At 51.6% G+C, this 15,409-nt stretch overlaps 1 protein-coding gene across 6 annotated transcripts in view; it reads left to right on the forward strand.

The window, feature by feature from the left end:
* ZNF277 (zinc finger protein 277) overlaps nt 1-15,409 on the forward strand; it is an 89,008-nt gene that overhangs the window by 50,662 nt on the left and 22,937 nt on the right. The gene's annotated exons all lie outside the window — the stretch shown is intronic.

The following is a 15,409-nucleotide window of genomic DNA, read 5'->3' on the forward strand; positions in this document are numbered from 1 at the left end:
ACATAGTTCATTTGCCTATAGCAATAAACAGCTAGTTTCTCTGAGTAGTCAGCAGTGAAATGTAACTTTTATTTAAATAGAAAGACACTAGACATAGAGGTACTTGGTGAGTTTGTGAGAGATCTGCTGGGGGATCTTGATTTAAAATATGTATTCTGCCTGTGAAGATTTTAACCAATATTATTTAGGGCCAGATTCTGCCACCCTTGCTAATCTTGGGCACTATCTTATTCCTCAAGCAGACAGGTGGATATCAATAGCCTACTCAAGGAGTAAATTACTTCCCATTGTAAGTAAGGGTGACAGAATATAAGCTCTTCGGAGCAATCACTTTTATGAATTTGTATTGTGCCTAGCATAATGGGACTCTGATGCTGACGTGGGTGTTTAAATGCGATCACACTATCAATAACAACCACATAGTAACTTTCTCCTCTGTGAGAAACATGGCATATTTAAACAAATGGACTTCAAAATAATTTCCCAGTAGGGTAAGATAAGAACTTTTTACAATAAGAACTTATCCCATGACAACTAACTATATACTGTACACTGACTGATAGCTGTCTGGTGTTGTAAGCTTCCAGAGTTCACTTGCCACTCGCTTGTCCAATGTCAATGCACCTGTCATTCTAGTGTGCCTGCACAGGAGGGCTGGGCAAGCTCAGCACACAGATCCAGGAAGGTGGCCTTTCGCATCCAAATGTTCTGCAGTGTCATCCCAAATCTGCATTACCATGTGATCCCACTAATCAGCACTCCATTCTCAGGCCCAGAAACATGTGATCCACTATGTGGAGGTGCTCCGTGATGTCAGTGAACCCGGCACTGTCCATTAGCATCCAGTCATTGTTGTTGAACATCTCCTCCTCACACACCTGATTATAGTAGTGCTTGTTGAAGTTTCACAAATACAGAAGAATTGTGCGTCCTGTATTGGCAATGAGTAAAATAATGCTGAGCTCTGAAGGGTCCATGCTGCCGACAGAGACATAGTGGAGACTGAAAAGTGGCTCCTGGAATGATGAGAATTTTAAAATGGCATGAAAATTACGGAATGGAACAAACAGTATGGGATAGAGAAAGTTGTATTGTGGGAACTTGACTCCTACTTTTGTGAAATCCCTGGGTGAATTGCTGGTAACCCACAAAGCACTGCAGAAATGTTCCACAATAGGCATTGTGCTAGATGGCGGCATGGGGCTTACAGGCTTATCTACCCATGGTGTGCTGCATTTTCTCTCAATACATCCATTCATGGTGAACACTCCCGGCACCAACCAAGCAGCCAAGAGTTCATGCGCCCAAGAAATATACAGAAGTTGGCAGCTTTCGCTGACAACTTACGTCAACCAAACTTTCAAAGTGGACATGGCCTCAGTCTAGAGAGAAACTGATTGAGGGGCCACGTCTAGCAACATGTGACGGGCTAGAACCTGCAAGGTTCAGAGCACTCTGGCCCCAGTCCAAGAAAACTTTTATGTGCTTAACAATGAAACTGTTCATGTCTAAGTATTTTGCTGGATCAGGGCTGGAGTGCTCCTTGCAGGATCAAGCCCCATAACAGTAATAGCACCTCTACTCTCTGCGGGCTTTACAAAGGAGGATAAGTATCATTATTTTATGAACTGGGAAACAGAAGAACAGAGTGGTCTTAATGGGGAAGAACCAGGAACAGCCTCCATTTCCTTTGCTTTAACCACAACTGTAGGAATTGGGTAGTCTAGTGGATAGGATGCTGGACTGAGACTCAGAAAACAGCTGAATTCTTACTCTATTCACAAATTCCCTGTGTGACCGAGTCTCATTTAGTGTACCCTATGCCTCAGTTTCCCATCTGCAACCATGGGGATAAAATCCTTCCCTATCTCACAGAGAGGCTGTGAAGATAAAACCCATTAATAACTGTAATTTGCTCAGACTCTATAGTGATAAGGTCATTTACGTTTTTAGACAGACCTTCTGTCCCCTATTCCTAATGCTTGTCAAGATCTGTTTTTCAGAATTTCTGAAGCTCTTTCTTTAGAATTTTGAGGCCTTCAGTGCTATCTATCCTCAGGAACTAAGAAGGAGAGTATAAGAAGACACATGTTTCTTCATTAGTCTGAACCTTCTGTCTTTTCTAATTCAACAATTCCTAGAGTTTTTGTTAAGGTCAGGTCTATTGCATTTGAGCGACATGGAAAAGTCATTCATTCATAGACATGCTGTAAGCTGCTAGCCATACAAAAGCTATTTTAAGTGCTTCTGGGAGAAGCTGATAATTCCTACCAAAACAATGCTGCCAAGAAGAGAAACACTTGCAATTTCTCAGACTCCCTTGGGAGACTGCAGTTTTTATGCCAGAGACTCTGAACTTCTCACAACCTCAAAGTGTAACGTTTTTCTAACCTCCAAGTTTCATATTTCTTCTCAGTGATCAAATTTCTTTTGTATTCCCAGTTTAATATACTGGTGCAATTGAAGACTATTGCCTTGGTCTGTGCAGTTATATACTATTACCCTGATCCTTTCCGTTTAAATGGAAAGTGGACATTAGCTCATAATCTGGTTGAATTTTTCCATATTGGCAGATCAGCATTATTGAGAGCAATATGTAGTAGGAGCTTTAGGAAGGTTTTTCAAAAAGACCAAGAAAAGAGGGAACTGGAACTGAAAATGTTTATGGTCAACTTTTGAATACATTAGCTTCTTTGTTAAAGGTGATTTTTAGATGTTCTATATCACTTGCATCTTCCTTTTACCTATAGCCTCCTTGTTCGTAGGTGATGAGGAAAACATATCCAGGAATTTTCCTGTGCATAGACTGAGAAGGTGAAGGCTTAAAAGGCTTCTATCAACTTGAGTAACATTTCTACTGTCACTGTTGTCTTATTTGTATGACTCTAATTCTCAAACACCACACTCAGGATTAGCACCTCATTGTGTTAGTCTCAATATAAACACATAGTTAAAGAGTTTGCTATCTAAAAATGTTTACTTTTGTCTGAAACTTTTTACATTTCTTACAAGCTACTGTGACAAAGTTCTTGCTCTACCTTAGTGGGTCTTGCGCTTATTGGCAGATTTGCTCGCCTTGGAGCTTCACGGCAGCCCTCAGCTTGACCATTTTTCTGAATTGACAGTCCAGGTCGATTCCTCCTGTATCTGACCAGGAGTTGGGAGGATTTGGGGGGAACCAGGGCCCACCATCTAGTCCGGGTTCCGGCCGAGGGCCCTGTGGAATGCAGCTGTCTAGAGTGCCTCCTGGAACAGCTGTGCGACAGCTACAACTCCCTGGGCTACTTCCGCATGGCCTCCTCCCAACACCTTTTTTATCCTCACCATAGGACCTTTTTCCTGGTGTCTGATAATGCTTGTACACCTCAGTCCTCCAACAGTCCGCATTCTCACTCTCAGCTCCTAGTGCCTCTTGCTCCCAGCTCCTCACACGCACACCACAAACTGAAGTGAACTCCTTTTTAAAACCCAGGTGCCCTAATTAGCCTGCCTTAATTGATTCTACCAGCTTCTTGATTGTCTGCAGGTGTCTTAATCAGCCTGTCTTAATTGTCTCCAGAAGGTTCCTGATGGTTCTAGAACCTTCCCTGTTTGGAGACGGGACCGTCCCTAGCTTGCTCCTTAGCTATCTGCTTTCTATTCTTTCCTAAAGCCCCCTGGCCTGGATTTTTCTTACTTTTGGACCTTGCATAGTTCCCCCCCGAACGGGCCAGACGCTTTTTTGTTTTGTTCTTTTTTTCTTTGTTTTGGTTTGATTTTCTGCCGCTTCTTGCTGTTGTCTGAGTGCTGGTCGGTTACCAGCTTGCAGCCAGCACCCGCCCCCCCTCGCCTGCTTTCGGGCGCAGCTATTTGTTTTAGCTGAAACCCCCGGAGGAGGGGGGGAAGATTGCCGATTTTGCTGTCCGGAGGGGGGAGTGGAAACCCCCAGACCCAGCCGTTTTGCTGGCAGCTCGGATTTATTTCTTATTTTTACAATATTCTCAGCATACCGGAAGCCTTGGAACACAGCCAACACAGCCGGAGAAGAAGATTTCAGAAGACAGGAGAAATAATTCAAGAAAGCTACAAATTATCGTGATGGGGGCCGTAAGACTGAGTAATTTTTTGAATTATACTCTCGTGGGGGGAAGTTTGACTGTGTTTTAATTGTGTTTGTGGCGGCACAGGGGGTGTGGCACGGAGCTGCACCCCGATCCATCGGTGCCCCCCCCACCCCCCCCCACCATTACTACAACTGTCACGGCCCCCCGCCGTCCGTCCCTGCTGGCAACCTGCCATCTGCCTTCGGATCCAGCTGTTTGCTTTGAACTTTGCCTTTCGGACCGGACATAACAGCCGACCAAACGAGACTCTTTGGACAAACGTGCATGGGTCTACACCCACCCCCCCCGGACTGCTTATCCCACAGGCTTACCCCTATTACCGGACCCCGATTCCTGTTATTCCCCCCCTCCCAGTCCACCCATTTGGTCCCTCCCCCCCCCGCCTGCAGCGAGGAGCGGCTAATCTGCTTCCCCCTCCCCCCTCCTCCTTCCGGTGTCTCCCTGTCTCTCCCTGCTCACAATGGCGGGGAATGAGAGGGGCGAGGCCCCTTTAATAATATCAGCTGTTCCTCCCCCACCCCCCCCGCCCAACCCCTAACCTCCCCCCCCCACCACCACAATTGTTAAAATACTTGCCACCGCCCCCGCTGAGGCACCGGAGTGATTACTGCCGCTGCTGCGCCCACCTCCCCCCCCAGGCTCTAGGAACCCCCCCCAAGCTGGCCGCAAAGGCCAGGGTGGGAAGAAAGGAAAGGGCCCCGCTAAAACATCTGGGCCCTCCATGGCAGGGGCTGCCCCCACAGCTGTGGCCTCGTCATCGACCGTGGCGCCCCTCCCTGCGTTTCCCTCCACCAGCTCTGCGAATGCCCCTCCCCCAGCCCCCAGGACGTATGCCCGGGCGGTGGCAGGCTCCCCCTTGCCTGCCGCCTCGTCATCTCGCCCACCCACTGCCTCCGCTACCATCACCAGCAGCTGGGGCCCTTTCCCCACCTTAACCAGGAAGCACGGTGTCCGTTGCCTCCTGGTGCCCGCCTCGCCCCACGTGGAGACATACGTGCAGGCGTTGGCGAAGGTGGTAGGACCCACGGCTATTGTGGCGGCCTCCAAGATGTATGGGAAGGTCGTTTTTTTCTTAGCTACGGAGGCTGCCGCCCAGGAGGCGGGGGAGAGGGGCCTGGCGGTGGGGGGGGGCGTTCGTCCCCCTAGAGCCGCTAGAAGACCTGGGCGTTCGCCTCGTCCTCACCTCCGTTCTTCCCTTTTTACCCAATGCTGCCCTGTTACCCGCTCTCTCCGCCCTGGGGAAACTTACCTCTGTCATCAGCCCTCTCCCATTGGGCTGCAAGGACCCCACCCTCCGTCACATCCTTTCGTTCCGCTGGCAAGTGCAGCTTCTACCGCCGGCGGGGGTACGTGACGGGGAGGCGCTCGAGGGGTCCTTCCTAGTCCCCTACCAGGGAGCCCGCTATCGGGTCTTCTACTCCACCGGAGAGGCCCGGTGCTACCTCTGCCGCTCAGCCAGGCATGTCCGCAGAGACTGCCCTTTGGCCCGGGGGAGGGGCCCCCGAGACCCCCGAGACCCGGCAGGACATCGGCCCCGTTGTTGCCGACGCCCCTGGCTGCCCGGCACCTGAAACCAACCCTCCTCCTACTCAATCCATCGCTGCTCCCGTCCGGGCCCAGGAGACTTCTTCCCTACAACGCCCGGGCGAGCAAGGGAGTCCCACCCTTGCTATTTCCACTTCGGCAGAGCCTGTGGAGGAGGGTGCGGCAAAGATATTATCGGGCATAGGAGAGGGCCCGCCCCAAGGAGAACCCCCCCCTCCTCATGCTGCCTCACCGCTACCCCCCCGAACCCCTGAACCATCGCCTCCGCCCCTCGACACGACCCCTGCTAACCAACCCCCAGACGATGCTATGGAGGGCTGGACCCTAGTCCAGGGGAAGCGAGGCAAGCGGAAGGCTCGAGCTCCGCTGCATCCATCCAACGCGGAAGCCCCCCAGAAGACCAGGAAGGGAGGCACTGATATCGAGCCCTCCGCTACGACCACGAGTGAGATCCATCCGCTGGTGTCGGGAGAGGAAGACAGACTGGCCTTGGAGGGCAGAATCCCCCTTCCACGGGAGACCCTCCCCTCCGAGACCCCTGAGGACGCCCCTTCTGCCCGGATACCACCCGAACCCCCCGCGAACTCCGAGGCGACCGCTGAGGCGGGCCCTAGAGGAGAGGCCCCCGGCGTAGCAGGCGTTGGCCTCTCCTCCGTGTATGCGGAGATTGAGGCCCTAGATTTGACCCCGGTCACCCAGGGAGAGGATGATCTACTACCGGCTGGCCTCGAGCTGGGCAACCTCACCCCAGCCCCCCTTTCCCCATGCTCCCTCCCGCTAATTGCCTTCCCGGGCGAGCACCCTGCAGAAGGTGGTCCACCACCTGATGCCATGGCCGCCAAGACCACCATGGAGCCAGCGCCTAGCATTACTGGGAGCCCCCTCCCTTACCCCTTAACCCTCGACTCTACTCAGGAGGCACCTTCCTTTAGCTGCTTGCCTCCTGAATCCCAGAGCCTTACCTCTGCCCCTGCCCCTGCCCAGTTTACCCCCTCCTGCAATGCTATTGCCGCCCCGGGGTCGTTTTTTTTTCCGCCTTTTGCAGATTCCCCCCAGGGAGCAGTCTTTGCACTTTCCAGTCGCGACCCATTAGGAGTTGCAATTTTTCCCCCGCCATCCCCTTCCACCCCAAGGCATGAAATGGATTTAATAACCCCAGCCTGTCAGACGCCCTGTCGGTGGTCCGCACCCTGCCTACCCGCCTTAGCGGACCACGAGGCTATATTAAGAGCCCCACCAGGGAATACCCCGGAACCGTAACCCCACCCCCCCCATGAGCTGCGGCATGCACTACGGAAGTTCTTAGAACACACCCGTGGTGCCCGCAATAGGGTACAGCTAGCTCTTCAGCTCTGGGGGGACTTTGATCAAATTTTTCAGGCCACAAGGGCCCTTATAAAGGAGGGCAGAGGGCAAGGCAGGCGCAGTGCTGCGGCCTACGAGCGGGCCTGCGGCTTCCGAAGCGATCTACTCATCTACGGGATGGGTCACGGGTTGCTGCGCAACCCGCCAGGGGCCACGAACACCCCCTCCACTGAGAAACCCCCACCCCCCCAGCCCTCCGCATGATGCCTCTTATTATTGCAACCTTGAATACCAGGGGTTGTACGATGGCTCTCCGCAGGTCCCAGGTGCTCTCTTACCTTCGGGAAGGTGGGTACTCTGTAGTTTTCCTGCAGGAGACCTGTACGGACCCGACCGTCGAGGACAGGTGGCGGCTGGAGTGGGGGGACGGGGTCTACTTTAGCCACTTCACGACTTGGCAAGCTGGAGTGGCGACCCTGTTCTCCCCCACCCTACGACCCGAGGTGCTAGGGGTCACTGAGGTCGTGCCGGGCCACCTGCTGCACCTTCGAGTCCGTATGGAGGGGCTCGTGGTCAACCTTGTTAGTATCTATGCCCCGCAAATGAGCCCAAAGCGGCCACAATTCTACCAGCGGGTGTCCGATTTTCTCGGCACCCTAGATTCGCACGAGTGCCTGGTCCTGGGAGGGGACTTTAACACCACCCTCGAGGAACAGGACCGCTCAGGGGCCGAGCCGAGCCCAACCGCCGTGAACATCCTCCGAGGAATAGTCGAACATCACTCCTCAGTGGACGTCTGGCGTGACCATCACCCAGATGACACTTCCACGTTCACTTTTGACCGGGTGGAGGCCCATCGGTCACACCACTCTCGGTTGGACCGTATTTACTTATCCCGTTTCCATCTTTCACAGGCCCACTCCTCCACCATTCGGCCGGCCCCATTCTCCGACCATCATTTAGTCACCACAACGGTCTCCCTCCGTGCAGAGAGACCGGGGCCGGCCTATTGGCACTTTAACAACAGCCTGTTGGAGGACGAGAGCTTCGTGACGTCCTTCCGGGAGTTTTGGCTGGCCTGGCGAGAGCAGTGGCGTGCCTTTCCCTCGGTGCGGCGACGGTGGGATCTAGGGAAGGTATGCGCCAAGCTCTTCTGCCGTGACTACACTCGGGGCACCAGCCAACGGAGAAATGCGGCGATGGAGCAGTTGGAACGGGAGGTCTTAGAGATGGAGAGGCGCCTGGCCGCCAACCCCGAGGACCTGTCCCTCTGCGGAGCGTGCCGGGAGGAGCTTCGGGCCCTCGAGGACCACCGGGCCCGAGGTGCCTTCGTCCGGTCCCGCATCCGCCTCCTTCGGGAGATGGACCGCGGCTCCCGCTTCTTCTATGCCCTGGAGAAAACGAGGGGGGCCAAGAAACACGTCACCTGCCTTCTAGCGGAAGACGGCACCCCCCTCATGGATCCGGAGAAGATGTGTGGGAGGGCCCGTGACTTCTACACAAGCCTTTTCTCCCCAGATCCGACTGATCCTGGCGCTTGCGGGGTACTCTGGGAGGAACTCCCCACAGTCAGCGTGGGCGACCGAGACCGGCTAGAGCTGCCTCTCACCCTGGCCGAGTTCTCGGAAGCCCTCCGTCGCATGCCCACCAATAAATCTCCGGACATGGACGGTCTGACCGTGGAGTTTTACCGCGCGTTCTGGGACATCCTCGGCCCAGACCTAGTCACTGTCTGGGCTGAGTCCTTGCAGAGCGGGGACCTCCCTCTGTCGTGCAGGCGTGCGGTGCTCGCCTTGTTGCCGAAGAGGGGGGACCTCCGCAATTTACGAAACTGGCGTCCCGTCTCACTCCTTAGCACGGATTACAAAATCGTAGCGAAAGCAATCTTGCTGCGGCTAGGGTCCGTGATGGCGGACGTGATCCATCCAGACCAGGCCTATACTGTCCCGGGTCGCAGCATTTTTGACAACCTATTTCTAGTCCGAGACCTTTTGGAACTCGGGCGGAGAGATGGTCTGTCGTTCGCCCTCCTGTCTCTTGATCAGGAGAAGGCGTTCGATAGAGTAGACCATGGGTACCTCCTGAGCACTCTGCAGGCGTTTGGATTCGGACCTCAGTTTGTGAGTTTTCTCCGGGTGCTGTATGCCTCCGCGGAGTGTTTGGTTAGGCTCAACTGGACCCTGACCGAACCGGTCAGCTTCGGGCGAGGAGTGCGGCAGGGGTGCCCCCTCTCGGGGCAGCTGTACGCTCTTGCGATGGAGCCTTTCCTCTGTCTCCTCCGCAGGAGGTTGACGGGGTTGGTGCTGCGGGAGCCGGAGCTGCGGCTGGTCCTGTCGGCGTACGCCGATGACGTACTTCTCGTGGTCCAGGACCCGGGCGACCTGGCGCGAGTGGAGGCATGCCAGGCCATCTATTCGGCAGCCTCCTCCGCCCGAGTCAACTGGGTCAAGAGCTCTGGCTTGGCGGTGGGGGACTGGCGGCAGGTAAGCTCCCTCCCACCCGCGCTTCAGACCATCCGGTGGAGCGCGGGTCCTCTGCTCTATCTCGGCGTTTACCTTTCCGCCACACACCCTTCCCCGCCGGAGAACTGGCAGAATTTAGAGGGCGGGGTGATAGAGCGGATCCGGAAATGGATGAGGCTACTCCGATGTCTCTCCCTCCGAGGGAGAGCACTGGTGCTTAACCAACTAGTCCTGTCCATGCTCTGGTACCGGCTCAACACCCTGGCCCCGGCCCCGGCCCCGGGTTTCCTGACCCACCTCCGGAGATTGATTCTAGAGTTCTTTTGGTCAGGAATGCACTGGGCCCCTGTTGGAGTTCTTCATTTACCCCTGAAGGAAGGAGGACAGGGCCTGAAGTGTCTGTACACTCAGGTCCGCGTTTTCCGCCTCCAGGCCCTGCAGAGGCTCCTTTACAGTGCAGGTAGTTCGACGTGGAGCATATTGGCGCATGCCTTCCTGCGCCGCTTCCAAGGGCTCCGATACGACCGGCAGCTCTTTTACCTTTGTCCGAGAGGTTTTCCGCAAGACCTCTCCGGGCTGCCGGTCTTCTACCAGGACCTCCTCCGGACCTGGAAACTGTTTCTAACGACCAGGTCCGTGGCGGCCACCACGGGAGCAGATCTCCTCACGGAGCCCCTGCTACAAAACCCCCAACTCCGTGTGCAGGTGGCGGAGTCCCGCTCGGTGCGCCAGAGGTTGGTCCTGGCGGAAGTCACGAGGGTCGGGGACCTCCTGGACTACGACCGGAGAGACTGGCTGGATCCCCTGACGCTCGCTCGGTGCATGGGGCTCTCCAGCCCTCGTACCCCCTGGCGCGTACTTCAGGAGGTGAAGGCCGCCTTGACCCCCGCTGCTTGGGTTTATGTCAGCCGAGCCTTGCGCAAGGGCACACCCCGCCCATCCTCTACCCCAGGCCCGCCGGACCTTTCCATTGGGCCCCTACCCTGCCGATCCCAACAAACCCCTCACCCTTTCACTGCAAGCCGGCTGCATGAATTGCAGCCGGTCAGTTTTCAAATTGCACCACGGAAATATTTATACACACTCACGCTTCACACCCACACCCTGGTGTCCCGCCCCGATACAAAGTGGCGGGACCTCCTGCCACCTTTGGAGGGTGAGCAACCTCGGTGGGCCAGCCTGTATTCCACCTTGGTCCCGAGGCCCGTTGTGGACATCAGCTGGCGGCTCCTTCACGGAGCTGTGAGCACGGGCATGTTTCTGACACGGTTTACCCCCATCCCGGATACTTGCCCTTTTTGTAATGTGAGGGAAACCCTGGCGCACGTATATTTAGAGTGTGCCAGATTGCAGCCCCTTTTCCGGCTCCTCACAAATATTCTATTGCGCTTTTGGCTTCATTTCTCCCCTCACCTTTTTATCTATACACTCCCCATCTGTGGCCCCACAAAATCGCGGGATCTCCTGGTTAACCTCCTCCTAGCCTTGGCTAAAACGGCCATTTATAAAACCAGAGAGAGGAGGTTGGCCCCTGAAGCGAACTGCGATTGTAGGGCCTTTTTCCGATCCTCAGTACATTCACATATCCGGGCGGAGTTCCTCTGGGCGGCGTCCACCGACTCCCTTGATGCCTTCGAAGAGCGGTGGGCGCTGTCCAGGGTTCTCTGCTCGGTGACTTCGTCCGGTTCCCTCCGTCTGACCCTTTGATTGAGGGGAAGAGCGAGAGACGCCAGCCCCAGCCGTTGCCGCTGTGGATACCATCATTACTGTCATCTAGGAGGGGTCCTATAATGCATGGGTGTCTACCCCCCCCACCCCCAAACCGCCCACCCCGCAGCCGTGCCCAGCTTGCCGGGCACTCTCAGGAGAGGGATAATTGGTGACACTGGGCGCGGCACTAGGTAACTCGAGGGGGTGGAAGACCACGAGTGTCGAGGAAGCCCCCCCGCTCTAGGCCACCAGGTAACTCAGGAGGGTGGAAGACCACGAGTGTCGAGGAAGCCCCCCCCCCCCCCCGCTCTGGGCCCAGGCTAGCCTGAAACTTCTCCCTCCCTGAAAGCTGCTGTGTTATACCTTCTGTTTGCGTTGTTTTGTTGCATAGTTTGTTTTGTTTTCTTTGGTAACTCTTTGCAAGTGTTACACAATAAAATTCTTTTCTGTTTCAAAAAAAAAAAAACCTTCCCTGTTACCTTACCCAGGGAAAAGGGACCTACTTAACCTGGGGCTAATATATCTGCCTTCTGTTACTCTCCTGTAGCCATCTAGCCCGATCCTGTCACACTACATATAGGATTGCTGTCACAAAGAGATTAGAAAAAATCTTTGTCCAGTTTAACATTGCATTTGATAGCACCTTGCATGTATATCTGTTTGTCCCGTAAATTATTTACTCAGTTTCCCATGTTGTTTGTGGGGGTCTTTCCCTCAGCAACAGCGGAGAGAGGGAGTTTAAAAATCATAAAAAATGGCTGGGGGATTTGGGGATGTTATTTTTAACGCATATTTTGAAATTGACTAGATTGCAGATTGACATTGTCTCTTTAATAGAACGTATCAATGAAGAGGAAGGGGGACTCCATTAAAATCCATATGTTTGCCATTTGGCATGTGGGCTTGGCATTTATATTGTAAATTAATTGCCTGAAAATAATATTTCTGGTTTTGGCATCTTGGACTACCCATTTGTGTCTGTGCTTGAAAGCTTTATTTATTCTTATTTGTTATAGTTTTGTAACTTCCATTTATTTTGTAATCTGTTCTCTCCTGTTTTCCTCCAGTAACTTTGATTGCCCAAACATTCTTCATCACTCTGATATGATAGTGTACTGCAATTGTCTTGGAACATTCTTATACATTTCTAAAATATGTTGTTTACTTCTGTTTGTAAGACACATATTTAATTGCAGAAATATATTTTAAAGAGTTAGAACTGTCTCAAAACTTAATGCAGCTGGTGAAATGCATTACTGCACCAACGTTTTTCCTCATAACCTGAGTTCAAACCTTGGCTTTTGTCACAAGTTTAAAAACAAAACAAAAAAGTCATTCTTCATGCAGATCACAGAACTGCTACACAGTTTGGTACAATCACTATTCTCTATTCAGCAGAATCCCAGGACTGTAAAAACAGGGTGCATTGGCAGAGTTGTAGGGAAATCTTGCACAACTCCTTGTCCTCACTATATGTGACTCAAGCCAATGCAATTAATCCCTCACCTTCACAAGCACTAAATGCACTTCTCAGCCTTAAAAGTAACTGTCTAACAATGAATAATAAAAGAAAATGATAAAGTGAATACTTTGTTGGGATGATTTGAATGAGATTTTTAAAAACTTCATGGAGTGAAAATATTAGAACAGTGATGCCGTATTAATGGCTATATCTCACATCTTCAAATAATGCCTTTGAGCTTCCAAACATGCCTATCTAGGGGAAAATGAGATTTGTGCTGCAGAATAGTAAGTATGTTATCTTTTGAAGGAGATAGAAAAAGGAGTTTTATGTGATGTGGGAATCATGATTTATCCAGCTAAACATCAAATATTGCATAATCGTGTCTTCCTGGTAGTAGAGTACAGTTAGGAAGCTATCTAGGAAATTCATTCTGTTGTTTGTTTGTTTAAACTCAAATCTTTTATTTAATAATTTATTTAAAATGTTTAAAATGCACATAGCATCTTTCATTCTAACAGATCCCAACCGCTGTGTTTTAAAAGTTCTATAGTGCTAGTAGCCAGTCATCATGGGGCACGACATTGGGTGGAGGAGGACATGTTGGCCAAGGACATCAGTGTCCACTCCTATGACATGTGCTATGGGACATTTTGTGTCCATGCAAAGCAGACAGGCCTTTTCATTTCATATAGTCTCCTCTGAAAGACTCCCACCGTTAATATTGTACTGTACTCCATTTATTTGCCTCAGGAGTCAGCGCTGATGGGATGTGAATTGGTGGTTTTAGGGAGTCTAGTGGAAGGCATTTCACATCTGATGCTTAGACCTCCAGGTCATCTCTGTCCTTCTCCATCCTCTTCCTGTTTGAAGGAGTCATTATTGAGCACGGTTTTGATTTTGAAAGATAATATCACCCAGTGGTGTGATGTGGTGAATGCTTTTCATTTTCAAACTTTTTGATCTGACAGACTCTTAAGCCGAGGTTGCTGATATGTACTATCTGCAACCTCTGAGAGTATTGGTTGGCTGGAAGTCAGAAGACACTATTGCCCAGATTCCAAGCACTCAAAAAGAGTTTGGAATTCTTGAGTGGGTTTCTTCTTATTGGCAGTAAAATGTTTGAGCTCCATATGTGTTTTGGATCCTGACAATCATACTCTTTCTCCCTCTCTCTCTCCATGCCTCATTCCAACAGTTGAGATTAGCTATAAGACACTTCTGACCAGTCTCTGAGGAGATGGAGACAGGGTGTTTTCAGTGAGGCTCTAGACTTCAAATGTGTTTCACCTGTTGGTCCAATAATGTTTGAGTTAGTTGGCTTCCAGTATATGCGGCAAAACCTTAATATTTTCCCCTGGTTTATGTTTGAGAAAGTGGTTTGAATACACTGAGTTACTTTGCATTGGCAATTCACAGTCCCTGCACTTTCCAGAGAGCAGAGCTGGCTGTCCATAGAGAGGAAGCATTCTAAAGAATGCAGCAGCTCCACTCTGCACAGAGAATGAGCACCTTGCCCATACATCATTTGGGCTGAGAAAAAGCATGAGAAATTTTAGCCCAAAGGTTATGTTTTCCAGTAGATGACAAACTTTGTGGTCTTGAAATGCATAGAATGAAAGTGCCTCCTCAAGTGTAACTAGCGTATTGATACTGTGAAACAACATAACAATTATCTTCAGGCACAGTATGATTTGTTATGAGGCAGTGGTGGTGGTGGTGGTTGTTTTTCTGCTAGCAAAGTTCTGTGAGCACAGTATTCTGAAATTTCCAGCCTGTCACTCTAAATCAGATGAGGCTAATGGCAAGGATAGTCAAGCTTCACTTTTCCAATGTGTTTCTTTAACCCCCTAACTACTCGGACTACTTTTATGATATTTGTTTCTATTAAAAATGTCCTCACCTTGTCTGTGCTTATGTTAAGACATTGAGGATCAAATTTAAATTAAGCATATACAACTCCATTGCACTTATTTACACCGGGTCTCAGGGCTTGGCTACACTTGCGAGTTACAGCACAATAAAGGAGCCCCGGGTGCACTAGCTCACTACCCGTCCACACTGGCAAGGCACGTAGAGCGCTCTGACTCGCGGCTACAGCGCTGCTGGTACTCCACCTCGACGAGTGGAATAACGTTTGCTACGCCCTCACTGGAGCACCGCAGCACCAGTGTGAATGAGGTGTTGCTTTACTGCGCTCTGATCAGCCTCCGGAAACATCCCATAATCCCCTTAAGTCAAGTGGCCACTCTTGTCATTGTTTGGAATCGGCTGTAGGAATGCGGAAATGCCCTGTGAAAGCTCCGTTTCTGACAGCCGGCTGCTTATCTCCTCCGAGACAAAGCAACCATTAGTTGGAATGCTGTGTGTGAGAGAGAGGGGCGAGGGAGGTCTGCTGCTGTCTGAACTTACAAGACAGCATGCTGACATGCTCTCAGCCCCCCCAAAACTCACTCTCTCTCCCCCCACATACACACAACACACTCCCTGTCACACTCCACCCCACCCCACCCCACCCCCATTTGAAAAGCATGTTGCAGTTGCTTGCTTGCTAGGATAGCTGCCCATAATGCACCGCTCCTAATGCCGCTGCAAGTGCCGCAAATGTGGCCACGCCAGTGCGCTTGAAGCTGTCAGTGTGGACAGACTGCATCGCTTTCCCTACTGCGCTCTACGAAGGCTGGTTTAACTCAAAGCGCTCTACATCTGCAAGTGTAGCCATGCCCTAAATTTGGGCCTTGAGGTAAATCCAGTTAATATGTTGCTTGATAGATCATTTAACCAGCTGAGGAAAAAAATCTCATTGTCAATGGTATTTCTTT

This window comes from Natator depressus, chromosome 1 (genome assembly GCF_965152275.1).
Source record: "Natator depressus isolate rNatDep1 chromosome 1, rNatDep2.hap1, whole genome shotgun sequence".
Lineage (NCBI taxonomy): Eukaryota > Metazoa > Chordata > Testudines > Cheloniidae > Natator > Natator depressus.